Source organism: Mauremys mutica, chromosome 17, assembly GCF_020497125.1.
Source record: "Mauremys mutica isolate MM-2020 ecotype Southern chromosome 17, ASM2049712v1, whole genome shotgun sequence".
Taxonomy (NCBI): domain Eukaryota; kingdom Metazoa; phylum Chordata; order Testudines; family Geoemydidae; genus Mauremys; species Mauremys mutica.
In genome coordinates, this window is record NC_059088.1 from 10,839,112 (window position 1) to 10,860,637 (window position 21,526).

Below are 21,526 nucleotides of genomic sequence, written 5' to 3' on the forward strand. Positions count from 1 at the left end.
GTTCGATTTGGGCGTAGTTAGTTTCTGCTTTGCTTAGAGTGCGTGAAGCAAAAACAATAGGTCTTTCTTCTCCTGAAGGCATAATGTGTGACACGACCGCTCCCACTCCATAAGGGGAAGCATCGCAGGCCAATTGCAGGGGTAAGGATGGATCAAAGTGCGTTAGAACTTCAGAATTTAACAATGCATCCTTAGCTTTGTTAAATGCAACATCACAGGCTTCAGTCCACTTCCAGGCCTTGTTCTGCCCAAGGAGCTCATGAAGTGGTTTTAGCAGTGTGGCTAACTGTGAGATGAACTTTCCATAATAGTTCAGTAGTCCTAGAAATGAGCGCAGCTGGCTTACATTTCGAGGTGGGGGAGCCTCCACAATAGCTTTAACTTTTGCAGGGGCCTTATGAAGACCTGCAGAATCGATGATGTGTCCCAAATATTCAACAGAGGGCTTGAAGAATTCACACTTGTCTTTGCGAACTCGTAGGCCATACTCTTCCAGTCTTTGTAGGGTAGCCTCTAAATTCCTTAAGTGATCCTCTTCATTTCTTCCAGTGACCAGGATATCATCCAGATAGCACTGAACTCCTGACAAGCCACACAAGATCTGGTCCATAGCCCTCTGGAACAGGGCGGGAGCCGATGTGATTCCGAAGGGTAGGCGACAGTATTGATAAAGCCCCTTATGAGTCACAATAGTCAACAGCTCTTGGGACTTTTCATCGACGTGCATCTGTAAATATGCTTGACTCAGATCAATCTTACTGAACTTTTGTCCCCCAGCCAGGCCCGCGAAGAGGTCATCGATGTGGGGAAGTGGGTATTGCTCTGCACACAACACTGGGTTGACAGTGACTTTAAAATCACCGCAAATCCGGAGAGAGCCATCTTTCTTCACTATTGGAACGATAGGAGTGGCCCATGAGCTATGGGTAACTGGTATTAGGACTCCATTGGTGACCAGGCGCTCCAGGTCTGCTTCAACTTTTGGCCTGATGGCATATGGCACAGTTCGGGCTTTCAGATATTTTGGTGGACTGCCAAGTTTAATGTTCAATGTCACAGTGATTCCCTTCATACTTCCCAAATCATCTCCAAAAACAGCAGCATGTTTCCTTAGTATAGGGGTTAGACTGGTTTCTTCTTTAGTCATCCGGTGCACTTCTGCCCAGTTCAGCTGAATCTTCCCAAGCCAAGACCTACCCATTAAGGCTGGGTAGTTACCTCTCACCACAAACAGTGGCAATTTAGCCGCCTTTCCATTGAGCTCCACCTTAACATCAATAGTGCCCAACATGGGCACAGCTTCACCTGTATACGTCTTCAGAACAGTTTTTGTTGCCTTAAGCGGAAGATGCTGTAGCTTTTCCTTATACACAGTCTCAGGAACCAGCGAGACAGCTGCACCGGTGTCTAGTTCCATGCGTATAGGTTTGCCCTCCAATAAGGGGGTTACCCAGTATTCATGTGAGCCCGCTGCCAAAGACAAAACATGCAGTGGCACTTCCTCTTGTGAGGAGGTGTCACCTTGATCATCCTGTGTCTGCTCTAGGGTATGCAAGGTTCCTCTTTTTGTCAGCCAGACCACAGGCCTCTTTTTCTTTTGTTTACAGGCATACTCAATGTGTCCCTTTTTGCCACAGTGTCGACACACCAGGTCCTTACACCAGCATTCTGATGCCTGGTGACCCAGCTTACCACAGCGGTAACGTTCTTGACTCTGCACCGTTTTGTGGGTCAGTTCTTGTGACACTTTTTGCACCCTAGGGGATGCACCGATGTATTGTGCCTCCCTTGTAGCCAGTTCCATGGAGACAGCAATATCAACAGCCTTCTGTAATGTAAGCTGAGCCTCTGTCAGTAGGCACTTCCGTATAGCTTCACTGCAGAGGCCACACACTAACCTGTCACACAGGGCATCATTTAACATCTCTTTAAATTCACAGTGTTCTGCTAGCTTTTTAAAAATGGCTACAAATTGTACAACTGTTTCTTCTTCCTTTTGGTCTCTTTTGTGGAACCTATATCTTTCAGCAATTACCAGTGGTTTTGGGGAGAAATGAGACCCCAGGATTTCCACAATGTCACTGTAAGATTTAGTCTCAGGCTTAACAGGGTGCAGTAAGCTGTGTAGCAGAGAGTAGGTTTTAGCCCCTACAACACTTAAGAATATTGCCACCTTCTTCGCTTCTGTAATGTCATTTGCAATACCAAAAAGCTCAAAACGCTCAGTATACACATGCCACTGCTCTGTATTCTCATCAAAAGGCTCCAGGGGCCTGGTCAGAGTAGCCATGATTTTTAGTTTCACTTTCACAGTCAGTGCAAACAAGTAGCATTTTTTCTTTGTTTGGTCTTTACCTTGACTTCTACTTCCTTCTGTTACTGGAGCAGCACCAGGATCCCATCCTCGTCGCCAGTGTTAAGTCCTTGGGGCAGCCGGTGTAGGAAACAATCACTTGAGGCCAGAGAGCAGACAGCTAACCAAAACCTCCATTTTATTTACAGAACAGAAAGCTCACTCAGCCGGTTGAAACCGGCTGAGCTATCTCTTAATAGTCTAACTCAGTTGCCATAGTAACAAAACCCATGACAACCAAATACACAACACAGGACACTCTGCAGCTCTCATGAAAGCAGAAGGAAGGACAGGCCAGGGGTCAGGGAATCCACAGTGCCCAAGTTCAGCGTGTAGATCGGGCTGTTCCTCAGCCACCGAAGAGCCGACAGGGAATTAGAAACTCAAGGGACTGAGGAATCAGAGAATGAGACCTCAGCTGGGGGAACGGCCACCCCCGGTGAGGCCAATGGGCCCCGTTGCCTCCCACAGTGTTTAATTTGTATTGAAAGAGATGCCAGAGCTCAGCTATGGCTCAAATTAAGCCCCGGCAGGGCGGCCTGATACTGGCGGGTGCTGGCCGGGCACCCAGCTCTGAAAGCAGCGCCACCGCCAGCAGCAGCGCAGAAGTCAGGGGGGCCTGGCACATGGGGTGTTGCCACCCTCCTGCGCTGCTGCTGGGGCTTGTGGTGCCTGGTGCTCGGCATGTGGCTCAAGGCTTCGCACTGTTACATGTGGGCTGCATCTCGCCAGAGCCCACGGCCTCCCGCAGCCCCTGGCCACTCCTGGCTCACCCGGGAGGGGGGGCACCAGTTCAGACTTGGGGCAGGGGGCGGAAACTTTAACCATGATTCCAGGGACTACTTAGGCACCTGAAAACTCTCAGGGCTTTGCAGATAATAACTTAGCGATTTGCTGACAGGAGCACTGTATCTAGCTGTTATATAAAGAAAGAAAATATATATACAAACGCCAATTAAAGCCACGTTTAAATCTTATATGTAAATTTAGAACAATCAGGAGATAATACAGCGAGATATTCCCAATCCCAAGCTTTGAGGTATCAGTTCTGGAGCTTTAACGCAGCTATCAGAAACACATGTCTGATACTTTGTGCACAATCTTTAGTAGAGATAAATAAAAATAAATAATATCGTCTTACTTTCTGAAACAGACACACTGTGTTACTGCCAAATCGCCTATATTTTAGTCAATTATTTTTCACTAAAAACATAATTTTAACATATGTGATTAAGGGTTTTTTTTCTCTTTTATTAAGAAAGGGAATTAATGTTTCTAATTCTTTTGGCATGTATGTTTATCGACCACAATCGTGTATTTATATGTGACTCACTAACATTTTACTCCACCATTGCTATTGGTATGACAGTTGGAACTGCAGTTATTTTCATGCACATTTTAAGTTAATTTACAGCTATAACTAAAAATACAATTTGAAAATAAGCGACTTTCATCTGCGCAGTGTCTATAGTTCTGTGTTTAGCTAATGTTTTTGAAACTGAGACTAGTAAAGTGAGTACAAGCTAAAGTTCCATTCTAGGAGGATGCTATTATTTGATTGTACCACTTTACATAATGAATGGCAAAGCACAATATGGTAATAACATTAATAATGCTAATTACTCCAGCCAGGACAGGTTAGGCAGTTTAGAACTCACTACTCAAAGAATTCAGTGTGAGCGTAAGAGAGAAATAAAATTATGAAATGCAGAGACCAGTCAACAAACTCAACTAACGGCACTTTGAAAGAATAAAATTACAGAGCATATATGTGCATTGCAGGAAGTAACAAGTAACAACAGCAAGATAAGTATGTGTTGGGTGGAGTGAGTGTGAAAGAGACAGTGTGTGTGAGCTGGGGGAGTGTGAGAGCTGAGAGAGTGTGTGCGAGACCGCATGCTGCCCCTTTAAGAGAGCAGCTCTTTGCAGGCTGAAGGAAAGCTCCTTGAGACACAGCAGCGCCGTCCCACTCTGGGTGAGCCCTGTCCCCCACCTAACCTGCTCTGCGGAGATGGGGCACATTGGGAGGACAGGGAACAGGCTGACATCAGAGCCCCTCCCCCTGCTCCTTACAGCAGACTGGAATCTCCCAGAAGCAGCTGGCCAGGGTGGCTCCAAGGCAGGGGGCAGGAGCCACGGGGCTGCAGAAGCCAGCAGGGGGAGGGGCACCCCTGCTGCGGAGGTGCCCCTGTGATGTTGCATTCCATCATGCTTTATAAAAATATGTGTATGAATGTGAATATAACATAACTGAAATATGCTTTATTCAAAAGGTCTCTTGTAAGGGATCATTACAAAGCTTATAATCTACTGAGTGTGGTCCTCCTAGTTGTATGAATGTATCATTCTTGTACCTGAATCTAGGAATATGTAGCATAACTCTGAGGTCCTATTGTAATTATGCAACGTGTGGGCCACTAATGGTGGCTTGGAATCTTAATGACTCCCATTAGCTAGGACAAATGACTGTGGATGGCTCTGTTTACCTGCAAGTCTCCAGTGCATAGGTGCAGGCCAGTCATGGAGGAATGAAGGGGGGGCTCACGGGACATGTGATCATGTCACCTGACCTGGAATCCATCTTTAACCTGGTGCTTCTCCAGTTAGAAGGAGGGGTGGGAAGGAAGGAGAGACTAACGATTCCCTCCTTGTGCCAAAGATATAAAAGGGGGTGGAACAGAACAAAGGGGGCTGCTGGTCATGAAGAAATCCCTATGTACCAACTGAGCTGGAGCTAACAAGAATTGAACCAGGGGAGAGGATTGGGCCCAGACTAGGAAGGAGTCTAGTCTGCGAAAGAAGCTTATTGGAACATCTCTGAGGGTGAGATTTACCTGTATTCAGTTTTTTGATGTATTAGGCTTAGACTGGCGTGTTTTGTTTTATTTTGCTTGGTGACTTACTTTGTTGTGTCTGTTATTACTTGAAACCACTTAAATCCTGTTTTTGATACTTAATAAAATCACTTTTGTTTATTAATTAATCCAGAGTTAATGATTTATACCTGGGGAGCAAACAGCTGTGCATCTCTCTCTATCAGTGTTAGAGAGGGTGGACAATTCATGAGTTTCCCCTTGATAAGCTTTATACAGAGTAAAACACATTTATTTGGGGTTTGGATCCCATTGGGAGCTGGGTATCTGGGTGCTGGAGACAGGAGCACGTGCTAAGTCATTTTCATTTAAGTCTGCGGCTTGCGGGTGCGGTTCAGACCCTGGGTCTGTGTTGCAGCAGGCTGGCATGTCTGGCTCAACAAGGCAGGTTTCTGCAGTCCCAAGATGGCAGGGAAAATGGGCTCTGAGGTAGTGTCAGCACATCAGGTGACAGTCCCAAGGGGGTCTCTGTGACTGAACCCGTTACAGCCCCGTTCGCCCGTGGCTAAGGCCAGCCCTTCATTTGCTCTGTGATGACTAGAAGGCGTTCAGATACCCCGGTGTTGGGCGCAGTACGATACCCTCTAGAGCAGTGGCTCTCAAACTGTGGATCAGGACCTCAAAGTGGGTCACAACCCCATTTTAATGGGGTCACCAAGGCTGGCTTAGACTTGCTGTATCCCGGGACCAAAGTCCGAGACTCACTGCCTGGGCTCCAGTGGGCTCAGACTTCGATCCCCCCTCCTGGGGTCATGTAGTAATGTTTGTTGTCAGAAGGGGGTTATGGTGCAATGAAGTTTGAGACCCCCTGCGAGAACAGAGCACACCAGGTGATGCTAGTTACTGATCCCTGCAAGATAATGCAGTTACCACAAAGCCAGATCTTAGCGTGAAAGCAAGTGTTCAGTCTTTGAGAAATGCTGAATTGATTGTGTTTGTCTTTGTGTTACAGTAGCACCTACTATGTGCTAAGATTGGTCCAAGCACAGAAGAATCCTTGGTTTCTAGACATGTCAGAGAATCACAGAAACTGTAAACTTGCAAATAGGAATAAAACTCACTTTTTGGCACGTGCCAAAAGAAATCGATACCTGCGCTGTGCCATGACGCTTTTTAAAACGACTTATAAACCCCTTGCTGGCTTGGAATGATTCATCCCCTGTTAAATTTCCAAATTTGGTCGCTTGGGCTTGAAGAGTTGGCCCACCTTAGGGGCATTCCTTTCAGCCTTTCCTGAGCAAACCACGTGCGCATGGTTTTCTCTGTCGTGGGTTTTGCTGAATAGTGCACACGTTTTCACTTAAGCCCCGCGGCAGAATCGATATTTTGTACAAAGCCGTTCAGTTTATATTCATTGTTTTTCCATCCTCGGAGAGCAGATTCGGCAATCCCAGTGTCTTTTGAAACTTTGGCCTGGGTTTCTCCGCTATTTGCTCGATGTATTGCAGCAGCTTTTCTTCTCCACTGTAGGAACGCTGACGCTTGCCCTCTGCCCTGTAGCGTGACAATGACTAAGCGTGCGTGATACGTCTTTACGAACACGGGGAAAAACATACAACACGATTCTGCTCCGCACTTCCTGTCGATTTCTATCTCAGTGAGTTAGTGAGCAAATCTGTAGCGCTATATAGCAAGTTCCTGTACCGCGTGTTAACGAGTCTCGCGTGTTAAATAGGTAGCACGGGGAGGCATGGCGCTACCGCGTGTTAAGTGGATTCGCGCGTAAACGGGTCGTGCGTAAATGGCTCTGTACCGTACATACATGCGCACACACACATACACACTCATATACACACACATATATATACAGAGAGAGAGAGAGAGAGTACATATAGACAGTGCGCACACACATACACTGGATAGATACATACACTGACTATTATTTTAGGATATGTAGCAGGGTGGACCCCTGCTCCTGCCCTGAAGGGGTTGAAAACAGCCCTGGGAAGGGGCTTTAGGCTGGGCTGATTGGGGAAGTGGCTGCAGCTGGGGCCACGCCCCAAACTGAGCACCAGGGCCTTATAAGAAGGCCTGGGAAGCCAGAAGCCCAGTCAGTCTCTCTCCATCTATAGAAGGAGATGGGCCTGGCTGGAGGGAGCAATGCTCAGTGCCTCACAAGCCTTCTGAAGACACCCAAAATGACAAACTTTGCATTGGATACACACAGTCATTTTCTAACGATAAAAATGGGGGTGTAGGTTGTTTCCCTGAGATACAGAGTGTCAAACTCACCCTGGGGCAGATTGGAGCCAGCGCCCTATAGAGGGGAAGGGCCCTGTGCCCCATTACCCTCCCAGCCAGTCCCCCCAGCCAGTACGTACCCCCACGCTGTGGGGTCAGAAGCCGGCTGTCCGTGGGAGCTGCTTGTATCTGGGACTATCTCCCGCTTGCGTCGATGGCACCGAGATCTGCAGCCACTGGAACCGGCTTCTGCAAGACGCTCTAGGGCCAGATTCACGCCCTGACTTCCCTTTCCTGTCTTGAAATCTCACATCTCTCCACAGCCCTCGCCCTGACACTCGCGCCTGCTCAGTCCCAGGCAGGTCTCCTCACGCACCCGGTTCTTCCCATTGGAGTCGGGATTCACTAGCCGTCCTAACCGGACATCTGCTGTTCCAGTTTGCTGTTCCCAGCGCCTCGCCCCAGAGGCAGACGCATCTCAGCTCAGGGTGAGCAACCCCTGGGCAGTGTCGCTGTGTGGCATTTCCCAGCCGCCCCGCCCCAGAGGCGGCTGCATCTCAGCTCGGGGTGAGTGATTAGCATTTAATGCATGTACGATACGATACGAGGTGTGAGCTGCTAGTCTTCAAATATTATTGTGTGATGGGGAAAACCAGTAATAATGGGATAGATCTGGGATGGGGGGCAGGTAGCCAGGACTCCTGGGTTCTATTCCTGACTCTGGGAGGGGAATGGTCATAACAGTGGGGCTGGGAGCCAGGTCTCCAGGGTCCATCCAGAGCTCTGGGACCGGAGTGGGGTGTACAGGGTCTCAGAGTCAGGTCTCCTTTCCTGTCCCTGGCTCTGGGAGGGGAGCAGGGTCTAGTGGATTACAGTGGAGGGTGGAGGCAGGGAGTCAGGACTCCTGGGCTCTATCCCAACTCTGGGAGGAGAGTGAGGGTTAGCAGGGCTCAGAGCCCGGACTCCTGGGTTCTATTTCCAGCCCCACAATCAATATGCAGCCTCCCTCTGTTGCAGGGAAGCCGTGGTTAGGGCCAGCCAGAAGGAGGGGAAGTCGGCAGGATGCTGGTGCTGGGTTTCTGAGAGAGCATCTCCCCCAACCCCCTCCCGTCCACACCCACTTCTGCTTTCACATTCCTGTGCTTGCCGCTTCCCCAGGATCTGAGTCAGGAACCCAGGCTGCAGGGTCGGAGAGCCAGGTGCTGAGCCCCCCTGTGCAGGTCTAGGGGGGAGTGGAACTAGGGGGGAGGGAGCTGGATGGTCTGTGGAGACTGGGGTGCCCCTCAATCCCCACCTGCAGCCTCTTGCTATCCCAGCCCTGGGCTCCCTGCCCCCGCAGCTCTGCCGATGCCCCTCAAGGTCGAGCAGGGTCCCGACCCAGGGATGGGGATGGAGGCTGGATCTCACGGGCCCGGCCCCTGCCCCTACAGCCCTGGTTAGCAGGGCCCGTCCCACCCTGCTCTGGGCTTGTGCATGGGCCATGGGGGATCCAGGCTGACACCCGCCCAGCTCACTGCACCAGCACCCAGGTGGGGTGGATGAGGCAAAGGGCTGCAAAGAACCGGGTGCATGGAGACAAAGCACAAATATGTGGATTTTAAAAGCCAAAGTCAGGATTCTGAGAGCAAATCTCACAATATTTGGCCAATCTCAGGATTTTTAAAGCAAACCTCAGGATTTATCAGTGAATTTCAGGGAGGGGTTGGGGTTGTCATGTTCACATTCAATCTTGGGATTTTTTAGCGAATCCTAGAATCACAGACCCACAGGGTGAGAAGGGACCACAGGGGTCACCTAGTCCAACCCCTGCCAAGATATAGGATTTGTTGGGTCTAACCCATCCCAGACAGATACTGTCCAGCCCCCTCTCGAAACCCTCCAGTGAAGGCACTTCCACCACCTCCCTGGGCATCTGCTCCATTGTCCAACTGCTCTCGTCCTGCTCTCTGGGGTGAGAGAGAACAACTTTTCTCCAGCTTCTCTATGGTAGCTTGTCCTGTACTTGAAAACTCTGATAATGTCCCCTCTCACCCCACCAATCTCTTTTCCAAACTAGTCATACCCAGTTCCTTCAGGCTGTGCCCCTAGGGCTTCCATTCCATCCCTTTGATCCCTCGCCTCTGAATCCTTTCCAATTTCTCTACATCCTTTCTATACATTGGTGACCAAAACTGGACACAGTCCTCCAGCTGAGGCATAGAGCAGTACTGTCACCTCTCCTGACTTGCATGCTCTGCCTCTGTTCATGCAACCTGACATTGCATTTGTTTGGGGTTTTTTTTGCAACAGCATCACATTGCTGACTCCTGTCGAGGTTGTGATCCGCCACAACTCCCAGCTCCTTCTCAGCAGTGCTGCTGCCAAGCCAGTTCTTCCCCATCTTGTATTTGTGCATTTGGTTTTTCTTCCCTACTTGGAGCATCTTCCGTTTGTCCTTGATGAATTTCATTGTGTCAGCTACAGCCCAATTCTCCAATTCATCAAGATTCCTCTGAATTTTAGCTCCATCTTCCAAAGCGTTGGCAACTTCTCCCAGCTTTGTGTCATCTGCAGATTTGATCAGTCTGCTCCCTAGTCCAACATCCACGTCATTGATAAAGATGTTAAACAACACGGGACCTAGAACAAATCCCTGTGGAGCCCCACTTGGGACCTCCCTCCAATTCGGCATCGTTTCATTAACAGTTACTCATTGTTTGCGGTTGTTTAACCAGTTCTGTATCCACTTAATGGTAGTTCCACCAAGTCCACATTTCTCCATAAGAACGACCAGACTGGGTCAGACCACAGGACAATCTAGCCCAGTATCCTGTCTTCTGACAGTGGCCAATGCCCGGTGTCCCGGGGAGATGGACAGAACAGGGAATCATCAAGTGTCCCGTCCCCTGTCGCCCATTCCCAGCTTCTGGCAAAAAGACGCTATAGACACTATCACTGTCGATCGTGGCTAATAATCCATTGATTGACCTACCCTCTATGAATTTATCCAGTTCTTTTTGAACCCTGTTAGAGTTTTGGCCTTCACAACATCCTCTGGCAAAGAGTTCCACAGGTTGACTGTGTGTGAAGAAATACTTCCTTACATTTTTTTTAAACCTGCCGCCTATTAATTTCATTGGGGAACTCCTAGTTCTTGTGTTATGGGAAGGAGTAAATAACACTCCCTTATTTACTGTCTCCACACCAGTCATGATTTTATAGACCTCTATCATATCCCCCCTTAGTCATCTCTTTTCCAAGCTGAACAGTCCCAGTCTTAGTAATCTCTCCTTATAAGGAAGCTGTTCCATCCCCTAATCAGTTTTGTTGCCCTTTTCTGAACCTTTTCCAATTCCAATTTGGGATAGGGCCACAGAACTGCACACAGTATTCAAGATGTGCACGTACCATGGATTTATATAGCGGCAATATGATATTTTCTGTCTTATTAGCTATCCCTTTCTTAAGGATTCCCAACATTCTGTTAAGTTTTTTGACAGCCGCTGAACATTGAGTGGGTGTTTTCAGAGAGCTATCCATGGTGACTCTCAGATCTCTTCCATGAGTGGTAACAGCTAATTTATACCCAACCACTTTATATGTATAGTTGGGATTATGTTTTCCAATGAGCATAACTTTACATTTATTAACATTAAATTTCATCTGCCATTTTGTTACCCAGTCACCCAGTTTTGTGAGATCCCTTTGTAACTCATCGCAGTCAGCTATGAACTTAACTCTCTTGAGTGGTTTTGTATCATCCGCAAATTTTGCCACCTCCCTGTTTACCCCTTTTTCCAAATCGTTTATGAACATGCTGAACAGCCCTGGTCCCAGTACAGACCCCTGGGGACACCACTATTCACCTCTCTCCACTGTGAAAATTAGCCTTTTATTCCCATCCTTGGTTTCTTAGCTTTTAATCAGTTACTGATCCCTTCCCACTTATACCATGACAGCTCACTTTGCTTAAGAGTATTTTGGGGAGGAACCTTGTCCAAGACTTTCTGAAAATCTAAGGACATCGACTGGTTCACCCTTGTCCACATGCTGTTGATTCCATCAAAAAATTCAAGTAGTTTGGCGACCCATGATTTCCCTTTACAAAAACCATATTGAGTCTTCCCCAACAAATCTCTGCATCTGATCATTCTGCTCTTTGCTATACTTTCACTTTACTATAATTTCAACCAGTTTGCCCGTCACTGAAGTTAGGCTTATTGGCCTTCAACTGCTGGGATCACCTTGTGACGATGCGGTTCTGGTGGGACCCAACTGAGAGTGCCAATTCAAGACCAATTGCTTAAACAGGGCAATTACAGCCCAAGGCTGGGGTTTTTCCATCTCTAAGGCAAACCAAACCAGCGAGACAAAGAGGACTGGTTTTACCCCAGTGACCAACACAAGCAGTTCAGTTACCTCATCAAAGAAGGAAACCAAGCTGGTTTGGCAGCATTTGTTCTTGGTAAATCCATGCTGGTGATCACCCCTTCGGCCTCACAAATTTGAAGGTTTTATACATTGCTCTAGTAGCTTTCCAGGTGTTGAGGTCAGGCTGATTGGTCTGTAGTTTCCCAGCTCCTCCCTTTTCCCCTTTTAAATATGGCCCCTCTGTTAGCCCTTCCCCCATCTTCTGGGACCTCTCCTGGCATCCATGAGTTTGCAAATATTATTGCCAGTGGCTCCAAGATTTCTTCCACTAATTCCTTCAGCCCCCCTGGGTTGAACAGCTTCCCGCCCACTGATCTGAATTCATTCAAATTGGCCAGAACATCCCTGACGTGTTCTTTACTGATCCCTATCTGCAGCCCTTCCCCTTTGTTGTCCATGGTAACTTCACTGGTTTCCTACTCACATGTTGTTTTACACTGAAGCAAAGCAGGCACTGAGCAGCACTGCCTTGCGACCTTCTGTCACCAGCTTGGGTTTTTCTGGCCGCTCTCATGATTCTTAAAGAAAATCTCAGGTTTTTTTCACCAATTTAAGGATTTTTTTAGCTCATGATCTCTCAGGACCATCTGGTGATTTGGGGTTTTCTGTGTGGGTGGGATGTCCCTGCGCTGCCAGCAGCCCCAGATCAGCCCCCTGCAGAGCCCAGCAGCACTGATGGTTCCCCAGGCGGAGCTGCGCCCCCCAAACAGCCTCTGCTCTCACCCTTCTCACCCCCCGTCTGTCTCTAGGTCTGTCCCAGCCGGATGCCCCAGCCATGGGCAGAGCCCTGCTGCCACAGCAGGACGCTGGGGAAAGGGAGCTCCCGCCTCAGGGCCCCCGCTGGAGAGCAGGGGGTCCTGCCACACTGAGGGTCCTGATCCTCACCCTGCTCTGGAGGGGTAAGTAAGCAGCACCTGCAGCCCCAGTGCAGGGGGAAGGGCAGAACCTGCGCTAAGCAGGGCCAGGTCTGTCCCAGGACTTGGAAGGGAGACTGGCCAGAGGGGGAGGGGAGCCCAATGCCCCTGTGTGGTGCTAGGGGGCGCTGAGTGACAGGGAGCAGGTGCAGGGGGCTCGATGTAGGGAGGGATGGAAAGTAAATGGAGTGAGAATTGGTTGAGGACCCAGGGCTGGGCTCGCATGGGGCTGTTGGTCAGGAGTGAGGGGCACCGGCAGAGCTGTGGGGGGAGTTTGGGGGGGGCTCTGCTCTCTATGGGTCTCACTTCGATCCCTCCCCATCCCCTGCAGGGTCCCTGGCCCAGCCACCTGGATTTACCCTGACGGTGCCGCAGTCGGTGTCGGTGCAGGAGGGTCTCTGCGTTCTCGTCCCCTGCACCTTCACGTACCCAGCCTCGTACGACACCGACAATCCCTCAGCCCAGCTCTATGGAAAGTGGTACAAGGAGCCTGCTACTGTGGGCCAGGATCGTCCTGTGGCCAGCAGTCTCCACAACCTGGGGCTGTCGCAGGAGACCCAGGGCCGGTTCCGGCTGACGGGGGATCCAGCGCGTGGCGACTGCTCCCTGCAAATCAGTGATGCCCGACGGACGGATGCGGGGAGATATTTCTTTAGTTTCGAGAAAGGCCTGTTAGAACACACTTACCGCTCCAATTCCGATGGCGCTGGCCCTGCGCTCACGATCTCCGTGCCAGGTAAGCAGGGGCGGCTCTAGGCACGAGCAAAACAAGCTGGTGCCTAGGGTGGCAAAATATAGGGGGCGGCAAAAGGCTGGGGCCCCAGCTCACCCCGCCGCTGCGAGCCGAGGAGCGGCCCGTCCCCTGCAACTGGGACAGGGCCACGCTACCGGCTCCGCTTGCGGGGGGAAGGGGCGGCCCCTGACCAGTAGCGCGGCCCCGCCTGGCTGCAGGGATCGGGCCGCTGCTACGCCGCTTATTCGCGCCCGGGTCCTACACAGCGCGGCAGCCGCCTGGCTCCTGAGGCGGGGGGCTGAGCCCCGCCCCGCTCCCAGCCGCGTGGTCAGGGGGCGGGGCTGCGAGCTCCGGGTCGGGGGGCTCCTCCCCTCCCCACGCGGCTCTGAGCGGAGAAGAGCTCACCCCCCGCTCCCCGCCCCGGAGCCATGCGGCTGCCGCGCTGTTAGGGCCGCTCCTCGAGGTGCGCGGGGAGCCGGGGGTAAGGGGCTGGGGGGGTGGCTAAGGGGCAGGGAGTCCCGGGGACACTCAGGGGGCAGGGAGGGGGCGGAGGTTCTGTGGGGGGCAGGGAAGGGGGGTTGGATTGGGGGGTCTCAGGGAAGTGGTTGTCAGGCACCCCCCAACCCCATTACCCCCCAGGCCCAGCCCTGACCCCCAGCTCCGAGCCCATCCCCTCTGAGCCGGACACCCCCCTGACCCGATCCCCCCCACAGCCCTGACCCCCAGCTCCGAGCCCAGCCCCTCTGAACCGGGCACCCCCGACCCCATCCCCCCCACAGCCCTGACCCCCAGCTCCGAGCCCAGCCCCTCTGAACCGGGCACCCCCGACCCCATCCCCCCCACAGCCCTGACCCCCAGCTCCGAGCCCAGCCCCTCTGATCCAGACACCTCCCTGACCCCATCCCCCCCCAGCCCAGACCCCCAGCTCTGAGCCCAGCCCCTCTGAGCCAGACAACCTCCGACCCCATCTCCTCACAGTCCTGATCTCAGCCCCTGTGAGCCGGGCACCCCCCAGAGCCCAGCTCCCCACCCAGCCCTGGGCAACAGCAGCACCACCTCCAGGCAGTGACAGCCCATTGGCACCAACCATCACCCTCACCCAGCGACCGCCCATTGTGTAACTGCCAATGTAGACAGACCAGTAAAGCAGTTCATGTTTTTAAATCATGTATTTGGTGTATTTTCAAATTATTACAAATTAATTTTCACTAGTTATTTTTTACATTTCCAAATACATGTTACTATAGTATTGCAACTTTTTTTTATGGAAGGGGCCCCCAAAATTGCTTTGCCCCAGACCCCTGAATCCTCTGGGCGGCCCTACCCAGTGTGTGTGAGGAGCTGGGGAGGAAGGGAAACGGGGTCCCCTGGAGCCGAGCCCGGGCTGCGATGGCGGCGAGGGGCTCCTGGAGTGTGTGAGGAGGTGAGCGGCCGGCTGGGTTCGTCGGTGCTGAGCAGGTAGCCCCACAGCCGGAGATCCTCGCCTTACCTCCTGCCAGGGCTGGGCCAAGGTACCGTGAGGCTGAAGAGCAGCTGGTCCAGGGGGCTCTCCAGGTCCTCGGCCACCAGCATGTCGGGGGTGAGGGTGGTGAGCTCAAACTGATCCACCTCGGCCACCAGCAGTGCTGCGAAGCCCAGGGAGGGGGCCGTGTTCTTTGCGCCACCCCGTAGCCGCGCCGCCACCTGGAAGTACTCCCGCTCCGTGCTGCCCAGCAGCTCCACGCGCATGGGGACAGAGTCGCAGCTGGGCCAGGGCTCGGCTGCAGTGTGCTGGTAGCGGATCCCACATTTGGGGGGGGAGCCCAGTGCTAGGGCAACAGGGGGTGTGAGTGGGGGGCACTGGTGGGTGGGGGGGCTCATGCCTGGGGGCGGGGGGGCAGCCAAATTTTTTTTTTGCTAGGGGCGGCAAAAAACCTAGAGCCGGCCTTGCAGGTAAGAGCAGCCGCAGTCACCGCTTGTGAGGGTCCCTCCCACTCCGAACTCTGGGGTACAGATGTGGGGACCTGCATGAAAGACCCCTTAAGCTTATATTCTACCAGCTGAGGTTAAACCTTCCCCAAGGCACAAATCCCTTCTCCTCTCCTTGGACGCTATTGCTGCCACCACCAAGTGAGTTATAGAAAAATGCAGGGAAAGGTAACTTGGAATCCCTCTCCTCCCAAAATATCCCCGAAGCCCCTTCACCCCCTTTCCTGTGGAGGCTGGAGAATAATGTATCAACCAGTTGGTTAGCAATGTGAGCACAGACCAGACTCTTAAAATGTGTAAAAAAAGAATCACACCTGCTAAACTCAGTTTGGAAGGTAACTTCACAGGGTAAATAAAGATTTCAAACACAGAGGATTCCCCTCTGGCTCAGCGTCACAGTTACAAAAAACAGGAATCAAACTTCATCTGTAGGATAGGAAACCTCACAAGCTAAAACACAGGATAACCTAGCACCTTTCCTTGCCTACTTCCAATATCTGTGGGTTTAGATCTATTCTTCCAGGTATATTTTCAGGAAATGTTGTACCTGCTCGGTCTCTCCCTCCGTCCACAGAGGGAACAACAAAGAGAGCAAGAAACAAATCCTCCCCCGACCCCCGCAGATTTGAAAGTTTCTTCTTTCCTCATTGGTCCTTCTGGTCAGGTGCCAACTAGGTTATTTGAGCTGATTAATCCCTTACAGGGAAGGCGATTTAGTACAGCTGCCAACGAGGGATTTGATGCTACTGCACACAGAGAGTTGTTACTCTTCCCTCTATATTTGACACTGCTCACAGCCCCCCTGAGCCAGCCAGTCCCTGTCGTGAGGCCGGATTGGGGCCACACCCCTAAAGGGCAAACATCTCATCTCCCTGAGCGATTCTCTTCCCTCTCCCTGTGTCTCAGGGCTGACGGAGGAGCCAGAGATCCAGATCTCGCCGGCGCAGGGGCTGCCAGGGACGCTGCTGGCCGGGGAGCCGGTGACTGTGACCTGCACGGCCCCTGGGCGCTGCTCCGGGCCCCCTCCCCGAGTCACCTGGACGGGGCCGTTCAGTGACACAGCGCGGAACATCTCAGCCCAGCTGGCGAACGGCACCTGGGCCCACAGCTCCGCGCTCAGCTTCACGCCCGGCCTGGGGGACGATGGCAAAGAGCTCGTCTGCACCGTCACCTACAGGCCACCACAGGGACCTTCCACCCACAGAACCGTCCGGCTCAACATCACCAGTGAGTGACCCCCCCCCCCAAGCCCCTCCACACCGGCCCTCAGCCCCCTCTGCTGGGATCCCCCCCCCCCCGGCTCCCAGCCCTGCCCTCCAGCCCCTCCCACAACTCAGCCCTGTGCTGGGATCCCCACCCCCCACCAGGCACCCTCAGCCAATTCTACTCCAGGTCCCTTCACCCCACACTGTGCAGCCCCTTCTCCCTTTGGGATCTTCACCCCTTCCTGCCCCCCCCCGGCTATGGCTCCCCGCTCTACCCCCAATCTGCCCTGCCCCTAGAATCCTCCTGTGCTGGGATCTACCACCCCATTCCAGTCCCCCCTTGCTGGGATTCCCCCCCTCACACCAGCCACCCCAGTTCCCCCTGAGATCCCTCCGGGCTGTCGCTCCATGTCCAGGGACCTCGGCCCGCCCTGCCACAGGCATGCCTACGGGGGCTCAACCGGAGCCGCGGGAAAAGGGGACCCGCCATGGGACCGGGGAAGGGCGGCGCAGCGCACCGCGCTGCTTGGGGCAGGTTGATTTCTAGAGCCGCCCCTGGCCGCAGGGCAAACCCCCGTTCAATGGCCTGTGACCCTCGTGGTGCAGATCCAGGGCAGAGGGGAAATCAGCAGCTGCCTGTGCGAGGTGAAGGATCAAATCAGGCATCAGTGTAAGGACGGCCCTTGTTCCCTCAGCCGGAGGGAGATTTAGCAAGAAACTCTCCCCTACCCCTGTGTCTGAGCCCAGGCCCCATCCCAACCCCAAGCATCTACACAGACCTCGGAGGAAACGTCCGCGCTGCAATCAGAGACCCGCAGCCCGAGCCCCGCGAGCCCGACCCAACGGACCCAGGCTCTGAGCCTCGGCGCCGCGGGGCTTTGAGGGCAGCGTGGACGGACCCTGCCAGGCCTGGCCAGCCGGTAGCAGCGTCCAGCTGTTCCAGGTGTTGCTTTCAGACACCCCTCTGGGCGCAGCCAGGCTGCAAAATACCCAGGCCTGGCCGGCCAAGCCAGAGGGCAAAAGGAGAGGGCTGGGGAGAGACGAACCGAGGGGGGAAGGCAAAGGACCCATGACGGGGGTGTCTGATGTCCCTGGTGGTGGCTGGGTCTGGGGTGGGAGTGGGAGTGGGGTTATTTAGACCCCTGGCTCTGTCCCGCCCTGGGGAGGACACGTTTGGGGAGCAGGACGCTGAATGCAGAGACGCCCGGCAGACAGTGGCGCTGGTGACGCTCGCTTAAGTACCCAGGCTGAAGCAGCCCGGACCCTTGTTAGTGACTCTGCCAATTAGGCCATTTTTTGACCAACCAGTTTTGGTCCCTTGGGTTTCCATTTCCCACAGTTCTGTTTCCCCGGCGTGACCCTAACCCGGCCCCTGGGTTCCGTCGGGCGCCTCTTGGGTGGGGCTCAGTCGGGTCTGTTGCTTCCCTTCCCCCCCCACGGGTCTTGTGTCACCTCAGGGACTTTCCCGTCCCCCAGCTGAGCTCACAGCGAGGGGCCATGTCTAGGCTCAGGGAACACTAGCGACACCCTCCCCCGGTGCTGTCCAACCCCCCCGATCTCCCCTGTCTGGTTTGTGTTACAGACCCAACCAGGCCCCCCAACATCACCGGGACCCTGACCAGCAACGGACACCCCGGTGAGAGGCCGCGCTGCGAGCCCCGGGAATCAGCGAGCGCCTCCTAGTCACGCTCTGCCCGCGCTCCGGGCCAGGCCCCAGGCTCAGCCGGGCCAGGCTGGTCCGTGCCCAGAGGGGAGAGCCCGAGACAGCCTCAGGACTGTGGGGAGGGTGGTGAGGGTACGAACTACGTTCCCTCTGTCTCCAGACCCCGGGGTGGCACTAGGGGACGCTGGGCAGTGGGGAGGAGATGGGTTAGTGAATTATCTCTGTGACAGAGACCTGCTGCCATGGAAAGTCACCAAGATTGTGTGCCCACCCCAGAGCTGCTGCGTCTCCACACTGCGAGGGCTCCTCGTGTAAACAGCCCCCGTTTCCCACCCCAGAGGTGGCTGAATCTCGGTTCCTTGGCAGAGAATCTCTGAGCGGGTGTTACCTGCCTGCTCGTCTCCTCCAATGCCGGCCCCATTGAAGGCTGAGCGTGACCTTGTGTCTCTGGAGACCCAGGAGGGCGACTCCCTGAGCCTGAGCTGTGAGGCTGGGAGCAGAGCCGACGCCACCCTGAGCTGGGCCAGGGGGAACGAGTCCCTGAGCCCTGGCCAGGGAGGGGCCGGGCGCCTGGAGCTGCCAAATCTCAGCAGAGGGGAAGCTGGGGAGTATCGATGCTGGTCCAAGAATTCCACGCTATGGGTGCCGTGCTGCAGTGTGGCAAGGGGTCATTGGGGGCTGCTGGGCTGCGGATCAGGGAGTCAGTGGGGAGCTCTGTCCAAGCTAATATGTTGGCGTGGGTATTTCAGCTCCAGTGAGGACTCTGCAAATCACCATCTCCAAAGCTAACAGGACCAACCCCCAGCTATTCCGATGTATTGCTGGGGGGGCGGGAAGTGGGACACGGGGACTTTCCCCTCTAGTGGGTTCTGGATCCAATCTGGCCCCAGGACAGGGACTGGCTGGCTCAGTGTGCGAGTGGCTTCTGTTATTCCTGTTCCCAAATCCCAGCACCCTGGTGGCAAACAGGTCACAGCTCACGGCCCGGGAGGGCGACTCCCTGCAATTCCTCTGCTCTGTTGCCAGCAGCCCCCGCGCTGCGCTGGGCTGGGTGATGGGGGGGCCGAGCCGTCGAGGGTGCCCGCCCCATGGGGGAGAATCAGCTGTGGCTCGAGCTGCCCAACGTGATAGCTGAGGACAGGGGGCTGTACGGGTGCTGGGCACAGAGAGAGGAGAGCTCTGCCCAGGGGATGTTCTAGCTGCTTGTTGAGTGTGAGTGTGGTTAACTCACGGGACTCCCTGCCACTGGATTTCTCTCTCTGACTATTGTCACTGTGTCTCCTGCTCTCCCCAGACAGCCCCCGGCTGGGGACAGGGCTGAACTCGTCCTGCCAATGCCAGTGGCTCAGCATCAGCTGCAGCTGCTCCCTGCACTCCCCCAGCTCCAGTGGCAGGTGGACGGGGAGCCCCTGGCTGGTAACGGCTCACAGGGGCCCCTGCAGTTCAGCTCGTGGGCCCAGGGGGATGAGACTGTCAGAAAAGTGTAGGGCACAATTTCCTGGTGCAAGTGCTGGAGGAACCAACTAGGGGCAAAGCTCTTCTAGACCTGCTGCTCACGAACGGGGAAGAATTAGTATGGGAAGCAAAAGCGGATGGGAACCTGGGAGGCAGTGACCATGAGATGGTCGAGTTCAGGATCCTGACACAAGGAAGAAAGGAGAGAAGCAGAATACGGACCCTGGACTTCAGAAAAGCAGAGTGATTCCCTTGGGGAACTGATGGGCAGGATCCCCTGGGAGAATAAAATGGCGGGGAAAAGAGTCCAGGAGAGCTGGCTGTATTTTAAAGAATCCTTATCGAGGTTGCAGGAACAAACCATCCCAAGGAGTCGAAGGAATAGTAAATATGGCAGGCGACCAACTTGGCTTAACAGTGAAACTCTTGCTGATCTTAAACGCAAAAAAGAAGCTTACAAGAAGTGGAAGATTGGACAAAAGCCTAGGGAGGAGTATAAAAATATCGCTAGGCTGCAGGAGTGAAATCAGGAAGGCCAAATCACACTTGGAGTTGAATCACTACAATGCATTGGTGACCTTCCAAAAAACACCATCCTAGCCACCATGGATGTAGAGGCTCTCTACACAAACATCCCAAACACTGATGGAATACAAGCTGTCAGGAACAGTATCCCTGATGATGCCACAGCAAAACTGGTTGCTGAGCTCTGTGCCTTTATCCTGACACACAACTATTTCAAATTTGATGACAATATATATCTCCAGGTCAGTGGCACCGCTATGGGCACCCGCATGGCCCCACAGTATGCCAATATTTTTATGGCCGACCTGGAACAACGCTTCCTCAGCTCACGTCCACTCACACCCCTTCTCTACCTACGCTACATTGATGACATCTTCATCATCTGGACCCATGGGAAGGAGACTCTGGAAAAATTCCACCACGATTTCAACAGCTTCCACCCCTCCATCAACCTCAGCCTGGACCAATCTACACGGGAGGTCCACTTCCTAGACACCACGGTGCTAATAAGTGATGGTCACATTAACACCACCCTATACCGAAAACCTACCGACCGCTATGCCTACCTTCATGCCTCCAGCTTCCATCCCGGGCACACCACAAGATCCATTGTCTACAGCCAAGCACTGAGGTACAACCGTATCTACTCTAACCCCGCAGACAGAGACCAACACCTACAAAATCTCCACCAAGCGTTCTCAAAACTACAGTACCCGCACGAGGAAATAAGGAAACAGATCAACAGAGCCAGATGTGTACCCAGAAGCCTCCTACTGCTAGACAAACCCAAGAAAGAAACCAACAGGACTCCACTGGCCATCACATACAGTCCCCAGCTAAAGCCCCTCCAACGCATCATCAGGGATCTACAACCCATCCTGGACAATGATCCCACACTTTCACAGGCCTTGGGTGGCAGGCCAGTCCTCGCCCACAGACAACCTGCCAACCTGAAGCATATTCTCACCAGTAACTGCACACCGCACCATAGTAACTCTAGCTCAGGAACCAATCCATGCAACAAACCTCGATGCCAACTCTGCCCACATATCTACACCAGCGACACCATCACAGGACCTAACCAGATCAGCCACACCATGACTGGTTCATTCACCTGCACGTCCACCAATGTAATATACGCCATCATATGCCAGCTATGTCCCTCTGCTATGTACATCGGCCAAACTGGACAGTCTCTAAGGAAAAGGATAAATGGACACAAATCAGATATTAGGAATGGCAATAT

General features: G+C 53.3%; 2 protein-coding genes across 3 annotated transcripts in view; both read left to right on the top strand.

Moving 5' to 3' along the window:
* Positions 1 to 3,054, top strand: part of LOC123351528 (sialic acid-binding Ig-like lectin 13) — a 52,352-nt gene extending 49,298 nt beyond the window's left edge. For both annotated transcript variants that reach the window (XM_044990916.1, XM_044990915.1), the window contains one exon: positions 2,608 to 3,054. The gene's annotated coding sequence lies outside the window, so the exon portion shown is untranslated. The remainder of the gene's footprint in view (positions 1 to 2,607) is intronic.
* LOC123351530 (myeloid cell surface antigen CD33-like) overlaps positions 1 to 21,526 on the top strand; it is a 146,453-nt gene that overhangs the window by 116,341 nt on the left and 8,586 nt on the right. The gene's annotated exons all lie outside the window — the stretch shown is intronic.